Raw genomic sequence first — 8,371 nt, 5'->3', positions numbered from 1 at the left:
ACTGCATTTGGCCAGACCCTGCATTTGTCTTTCTACCTACACAGGGAAAAGAAAATAAAACTGTAGCAGGAGAACGTGTTGCCAAGAATGGATAGACCCTTGTATATTTTGTAAGATTCAGTAAAATTAAGTGAGCATCACTTTTAAAAACCCTTTGAAAGGATAGTGTTACATAAAACAAACAAACAAACAAAAAAACCCAAACACAAAAACAAAACACACTCAATCTCAAAGCCTTACTACTAACAGTGAAATAACCATTATCGGGGACCCCTGGGTGGCGCAGCAGTTTGGCTCCTGCCTTTGGCCCAGGGCATGATCCTGGAGACCCGGGATTGAATCCCTGGGATTGAATCCCGCGTCAGGCTCCCTGCATGGAGCCTGCTTCTCCCTCTGCCTGTGTCTCTGCCTTTCTCTCTCTTTGTGTGACTATCATGAATAAATAAATAAAATCTTTAAAAAAAAAAAAAAGAAATAACCATTATCAAATATAGGAATAGACTTTACAAGAAGCATCATAAAAACAAATGTGTGATGTACATTCATAACACACACTTTGTAAAGATGGATCGAATTATTTTAAAATCCTTACTGTTAAAGAACAAAAATTTAACTGAGTAGATTTGAAGATGTAATTGGCTTTGTTCAAGGACTCATGAATCTATCAGCATCCCCTCTAGTAAAGACAGGTGCTGGAAGCAGTTTGTAAAAGGGTAGGCTCTTTCTTTCTTTCTTTCTTTCTTTCTTTCTTTCTTTCTTTCTTTCTTTCTTTCTTCTTTCTTTCTTTCTTTCTTTCTTTCTTTCTTTCTTTCTTTCTTTCTTTTTCTTTCTTTCTTTCTTTCTTTTCTTCCTTTTTTTTTTGTATTTTGTTTATTAATTTGAGAGAAGAGAGAGAAAACACAGGCATGTGCATGTGCGGAGGGGAAGGGGAGAGGGAGAGGGAGAAGTAGGATCTCAGCTGAGTGGGGAGACCAAGGCAGGGCTCCCTCCCAGAACCCTAAAATCCTGACCTGAGTTGAAAGCAGCCCGTTAACTGCTGAGCCACCCAGGTACCCCAAGTGGAAGGTTTTTACAGGCAGAAGGGGCTGGGGACAAAGTCATTAGCAAAAGAAAATAAAGGATTGTTCTGGGCCAAGCATTATTATACAGATTATCTCACTAATGCTGATAGGAAATTTCAGATTGATTCTTTAAAGATCACACATATCTGGGAAAGTCTGAAAGTGCAATTAAGTCGTGGATTGCCATGGGGGGGGGGGGCAAATGGCACCATTTAGGGTCTGTTGTTTCTTTCCCAACACTATTTAAAGTAAGTCTTTTGATTGATAGTAATAAAATCCCCTTTGATAAAACCAATCTACAGAGTTAGATGTTGTTTATTTCCAAACAGTAGAGAAAAAAAAAAAAAAAAAAAGAAACGAGTGTGGAGTTCCTCTGTATTTGGCCCAAGAAGACATAGGATTTCAACATTTTTTTTAAAGATTTACTTATTTATTTGAGAGAGAGAGAGAGAGAGAGAGGGAAAAAGAGAGAGAAAGAGAGAGAGAGAGAGTAAGACTGAGAACCAGAGGGGCAGAGGGAGAAAGAGAATCCCAAGAGGACTCCCCCACTGAACAGAGGCCCAGGACCCTGAGAAAACACTTAAAATTTAGTTGTCAATGTGCTATAATTAATACTTGTAATTTTGTAGTGTTTTTACTTGTCTATATTTAGGGACCTTTAAATGCAATAATATGGAATTATTAATGTTAGAAAGAAACTTCAAAGCTTCCTTTGAGACAGTTGAGGTTTTATGTAGAATTCATATCAAAAATTCACATAGCTTTATTTCCTGCCAGATATAGTTCAAGAAAAGCTAAAAGGAACTCTGTAATCCAAAGTTAAAGAATTTCCTTGCTTTGGCTTTGCCTCTCCTAATGTATATAGAAAATTTAGGAAATAAGGGTGGATGGCATTCATATAGCTTATGTATCTAAAATTTAAAATCGAAATTCACAAAGACATTTTGTCCATAGCAGGTATTCTCTAAGATGGATATGCTACTTCTATGCCTTCCATATTTCTTACCTATCTGAGATCTATACTGGAATTCTATTATCAGTGCTTCTTGAAACCTGATTCCTGGACCAGAAGCATCCACATTACAAAGGAACTTGTTAAAAATGCTAATTCTGGGGTACCTGGGTGGCTCAATGGTTGAGCAACTGCCTTTAGTTTAGGTCTTCATCCCGGACTCCTGGGATCGAGTCCCATATCCGGCTTCCCGCAGGGAGCGTGCTTCTGTCTCTGCCTCTTTCTATGTCTCTCATGAATAAATAAAAATAATAAAAAGAAATACTAATTTTGGAGTCCCTCCCCCAGTTCCTTTAGACAGGAAAGGGACAGTGAGGTCCTCTGGGCATTGCTTTTGATTTAACAAATTCACAGTACTAGTTCTTTGCTACTCTGCTTCTTCGCACCACCTGAGAGCTGGTGAGGACCGAGGGTTCAGGCCCCACCCCCAGACGTGTTGAATCAAAATCTGCATTTCAACAAGATCCCCATGAGGTCTACAGGCACTGGAAACTTTGATTAGTGTGTGCAGTTGGTCCCCTGAGAGGAACCTGCAAAAACTAATCTGTGGACAACACAATTAGCCAATTAGAGCAAGCTACACAAGTAGCCTCAGGAAGCAGGTCTGTAGCTGCCATCTGGTAGGGAAATTGTCGCAGTTCACCTGGTGGCCTAAATTCAAGCCCGCTTGCCTCTCACCACCCAGAAAGCAGAACCTCCCACTCTGTGTTCTTGTGTACCTGGGTAATCGACAATCTGTGAACTTTATACCGAAGACTGCTTTGAATTGGAGAATATACAATGATGCATAAGGCAACCAAATTTAGGTAGATGGCATGTTTCATTGTCATTTTATTTACTAAATTTATTTTGCTAACTCAAAATTTAAAAAAAATCACGTTTTGATATTATTTTTGATCAAGCCTTTCCAATAAATTTACCAAATTGTGCTTAAAAATCAACCTGAATAATTCTGATATTTTAAACAATACACTCACAGTTTCCTGATTTCATTTTGGCAAATATGTGTCTTGATGCATTCTTTTCTTCCTGAGCCAATTTATCTCCATGTACATTTATAACGTTTTATTTTTCTGGGCGTAGCCGACTTTGAGTATTATAGGTGTGGCTGAGAACCTGTCAGAACCAGTGATGTTATATTAAGTAACCAAAATCTGTCATAATTATTTCTTTTTGTTTCATATTGGGTAGAATAAAATTAAGACAAATTCTCAGAGTTGTTTTAATTTTAATATTTTATTTTAATATAGTGCATTATTAATATTAAATATATACCATAGAAATATAGAATATAGTTATTACATGTGTTAAATATTAACTGTTAATATTAAATACTAATTTGACATTGATGTTTTTATATTAAATATGTGTGAAGTTAAACATTAAGTAGACTATTGACACTTACAAACACATGTCCCTTGGTATTTTGTGAGAGTCGTGTCAGAGACTGCTGGCTGTTTACCAACTATCTCCTAACTTAGTTCTTCATTGGAGATGGAGCTCTGATTTCATTTGGGTTGGCTATGTGCCTCACTGAGAGACCACTATTTCCCAAACCCCTTGAACCAATTGTGACAACCCCTAAATTCTGGCCAGTAAGAAGTGAAATGCTATGTATAATATTTTATTTCTGAGTAGATGTCTTAAAGATGTCTTAATGGAGCTGATTCAGCTGGAAGAATTTTTGTTCTTCTCCCAATTGCTTTTTGTTTCATTTTGTTTTTTTAAGTAAGCTCTTACACCCATTGTTGGGCTTGGACTCAACAACCCCAAGATCAAGAGTCCCATGCTCTACCGACTGAGCCATCCAGGTACCCCGGATTCCCCCAATTGTATTTCATGATGCCTAGAACACGGATGTGATGCCCCCCACCCCCACCCCATGCCCAAACAACCTTATGATCTTCAAGTTGGAACCCATCAGCCATTTGTTGAGAATGGAAGAGCATAAAGATAGAAGGAGGTTGAATCCCTGGTAGCTTTGTGGAATCTCCAAGCCTACCCTGGATTTCCCATGTCTAGACTTTTTCACTCAAGTGAAAAATCATCGTGTGTTTAAGCAATGAAATTTTAAATTTTCTATTAAATGTAGCTGAATCTTGTCTGATATAGGGAGAAAACAGAGATTGAGTGGAAATAATTAATTCACCTAAGTCATGATTCAATAAACTGGAAAATCATTTTCTTTGGGCTAAGATTTTAGAAAAGTTTAGTCTTGAAGACATTTCAGAGTTTTCTTTTTTTCTTTCTTTCTTTTTGTTTTATTATTTATTTATTTATTTATTTATTTATTTATTTAGAGAGAAAGAGAGAAACCATGCTCAAAAGCAGGGTGGGGAGAGAGGCAGATGAAGAGGGAGAGAGAGAATCTCAAGAAGACTCGGGCCTGAAAGCAGAGCCCCTGCAGGACTCAATGGCATCACTCGAAGATTATGCCCAGAGCTGCATACAAACACTTAACAAATTGACACTTAACACTTAACAAATTGAGTTACCCAGGTGCCCCAAGACACATTTTTAAAAAAATTTCTTTAGAAGTTTTATTTATTGAGAAAGAGAGAAAAAAGCTAGAGAGAGAGCATGACGGGGGGGGGGGGGGGTGGGATGGGGTGGGGGGTAGAGGGAGAAGCAGGGAGCCCGATGATGGGCTAGATCCCAGGACCCTGGAATCATAACCTGAGCTGAAAGCAGACGCTTAACCCAGTGAGCCACCCAGGTGCCCCAAGACACATTTTTAAATGTTGCGTACTACTTCTACCATTGCATCCTCCTAGAAAGCCTGAAAGATTCAATATTTTCTTCCATTCTAATAGCCTAAGACATGTTCTCGTGTTTCAGTTAATTAATATGTAGGTAAATACAATTTATTTTTCCATTAATCCAATGAATTTCTATTATAATCTAAAACTGTTCTTGTGCCAACTCAAATAGACCTCAAAATGAGTAAAGATGTGTTTGACAAACACAGGAAATTACAGAGGTTTCCATATGTGACAAAGACAATGTTATGGTTTTGGTATATGACAAATGATGATTCCATATGCTAATAGACTCAGTTGAAATTCAGCTTTTTTTACATTAGTGGCTATATAAAAATGTATTTTAAAAATGATCTTAGTGAATTGGTTAGGACTTGCTTTAGAGCAGCACTTGGTAACAGAAATAAAGTGGCTTAGACAATATAAAATTTTATTTTCACTAATGTAAAACAAGCTCAAAATCTTGGACTGTATGGATGCTTCTTTTAAAATTTTTTTATTGTTTTTAAAACATTTGTTTTAGAATTGCCATGACAGGAAAACTTTACAGATTTGAATCCATTAAGTCTAAACATTTTTTCCAGAGGAATAGATACCTGAAACTAAGTAAAAAAACAAGAAAATTAGGGAAAAAAAAGCATTTGTGAGAGACAATATATTACTGTTAGTAATATACTAATGAATTTCATAAAATGATATGAAAATAATAAATTCCTTAGTAAAATAGGTAAAGAATATAAACAGATCATTCATAGAAGAGTTAGATTTCATTTGAACAAATGAAAATATTCTAAACTCACTGATTTAAAACAATGAAAAATTAAACATGTTTACTACTGTATCACTTTCATTCAAATTAAACAATTTTTCAGTACATATATTCACAATAAATTATGGAGGCATAGAATATCTCATAAAATACTTGAAATTGTTCAGAAGATTTTTGGTAGGTTACATAAAAATGCTTTGATTAATGGTTACATTTTACAAGTAGGACTTGTTTTCTTATGAGAAAGAAATGTTTTCATCATGTACTCTTTATTCTCTGTATTCTTTTTGTCATGTGAAGTATAAATTTTGGGGTTTGGGACTTTTTTGTTGTTTTGTGGGTTTTTTTTTCTTCTGTGTGGATGCTTCTTAATGTCCCAGGAACCTTTACTTTTCTGCCCAACCATCTTTTTGTACAAATTGCTTCCCAGTCACAAAATGCGTAATGCAGCTCCAGCCATCACATCTGGGTCTATAACAGGAAAAAAGAGGAAGGAGGAAGACTGTTTTTTAGGGAACATTTCCAGAAGCTCTCTCCAACAACTTCTCATATACTTGGGAGAACTTAGTCACATGTTCATCCCCATCTGAAAGAAAGTAAGAAAAGTGATTTTTCAGCTGAACAAAATCAGGGCACAGTAACTAAGGAAGATGTTTAATAGTGACATGAGGTAATCTGGGGACAAATGTGCAGGAGGAATATTGATTCTTATTTTTAACCAATGTTACTCTGCCCCAGATCAATACGATTCTTAGCGAAATGTTTATTCCTTACATAATCGTTAAAGGACTGTATAGTGGAGAGATGCACTCTTTCAATTGCCAAGTTTTACAAAATACTGCAGAACAAAAACCTATTTAAAAAAAAATCACATAAGTAAAGCTAAAAGTATTTTTTTAAAGATTTATTTATTTATTCATTCAGAGAGAGAGAGAGAGAGAGACAGGCAGAGGGAGAAGCAGGCCCCATGCAGGGAGCCCAACGTGGGACTCGATCCCGGGTCTCCAGAATCATGCCCTGGGCTGAAGGCGGCGCTAAACCGCTGCGCCACCGGGACTGCCCAAGCTAAAAGTTTTTTAGAGATTAAAACTTAATTACATCTGCAGGCCAAGATATAGCTAGCAAATGTTTTGAAAATAATTATAAATACATTACTATATTCCAATCAGGACATTCTTACCCAAAATGTAAATTTGTGACTTCTTTTAAAAAACTGGCAGTTCTGGTGACACTGAATCTATATTCCAATTGGCTGGAAGGGAAAGTGGCATTCCTGGTGCCCTCTGCCAACGCCAGCGCCCTCTGAAACTTGCCATTCATGATAGGGAGGCTTCACCTAACATTTATTAGGACCCTTAGACTTTTCTTTCTTCTCCCTCTCTCCCACCCTCCCTCTCTCTTTCTTTCTTTTAAAATATGGAACGCTTCATGAATTTGCCTGTCATCCCTGTGCAGGGCCATGTTAATCTTCTCTGCATCGTTCCAATTTTAGTATGTGTGCTGCTGAAGCAAGCACTGTACTATTATTTTCTGAAGGTATATTTAAGAAAAGAAACAGATTTTTTGGACTTCTATCTTTTTCAAAATAATTTCAGAATAATTAAAAAGGGCTGCTTTGTTTCAACCAACATGACTTACTTATTTTAATTTCTTTCCTGACCCCTGCAGGCATTGAAGTTTGTAGCTACTTGCACTATATGAGTTTCAATACAAAATGAATTGTGTTGCCGTTTGACATACTAGATCATTTACTTCTTCCCTGTGTTCATTGTTTATTGTTTTCTCTCCTCTCCCTGCATTGGAGTGTAAGCTCCACCAGAACTGTGCACAACACCTTAAAGAGAACTGAATAAATGTTTTTTGAAGAAATTTATTAAGTGCCTACTATGTGCAAGCATTCCAGAATGCTCTTTTCACAAATATTATTTCATTGTAAGTATTTACAGCATACTTCCAATTTATATATCATTATTCCTACTTACTAATAAGAAAACTGAGGCTGAGAAAAGTTAGTTGACTCAAACAAGCTCAGATTGCTAGCTAGGTTTCCAGAGAGCCAAAATTTAAATGCGAGTCAGACTAATGATTGCATCCTGAACATTTCTCTTCAAATGGCTCTCAATATCAGTAATACAATGGAAAAAAATGTTTTTTACTTCTTAGTTATAAAAGAAAATTATGCTTCCTGTGAATCTAAGTTGCTCATTGAAATGTAAATTTTAATCGTCAGCTGGTAAATTTCTGTGGGTAGGAGGATGACAAAACATAGTCTTTCTTACTTCAGAGGAATTCTCTCCACACCAGAATCTATGGGTTAAGTAGATGAATTGTTTCCATTTGGAATTGTGCTAGTTATGCGTATATTGATAATAATCAAGTTTGCATCTCCAGATTGGATGTCTCTTGAATTCCACATCCACATTCCTTACTAATTATTTCCAGCTCTATGACTCACAGAAACATCAAACTCAGTATCTTCAAAAGCAAATTATTTAGTGCCTTCACAAACGAGCACTTTGCTGCTCTCCTTATCTTTGTTACTATCGGTATCGTCCACTCTTTGTCCAAATATCTATCAAACTGCAATTATCTGGGCATATGAAGAATAGAAAATTAATGCATGCCCAGAGGAAACAGATTTATAAATCAAGTAATTACAACACTTGGGTCAGATTACAGATAACAGAGGCACATGTCAAAGCCTGTATGCACACAGAAGACCTGGAAGTCCTTTTCCCTACAGTTAAGGAAGACTCCATGAGCAAGGTGG

The 8,371-nt window shown here is 36.5% G+C and overlaps 1 non-coding gene across 1 annotated transcript; it reads right to left on the bottom strand.

Annotated features, from left to right (window-relative positions):
- Window positions 1-7,011: 7,011 nt before the first annotated feature.
- On the bottom strand, window positions 7,012-7,117 carry LOC144316658 (U6 spliceosomal RNA). The gene has a single exon (XR_013382582.1). It is a non-coding gene; the product is annotated as a U6 spliceosomal RNA (small nuclear RNA).
- Between the last annotated feature and the right edge of the window lie 1,254 nt (window positions 7,118-8,371).

This window comes from Canis aureus, chromosome 6, assembly GCF_053574225.1.
Source record: "Canis aureus isolate CA01 chromosome 6, VMU_Caureus_v.1.0, whole genome shotgun sequence".
Lineage (NCBI taxonomy): Eukaryota > Metazoa > Chordata > Mammalia > Carnivora > Canidae > Canis > Canis aureus.
Note: the sequence above shows the minus strand (reverse complement) of the source record. Positions and strands in the feature narration are given on the sequence as shown.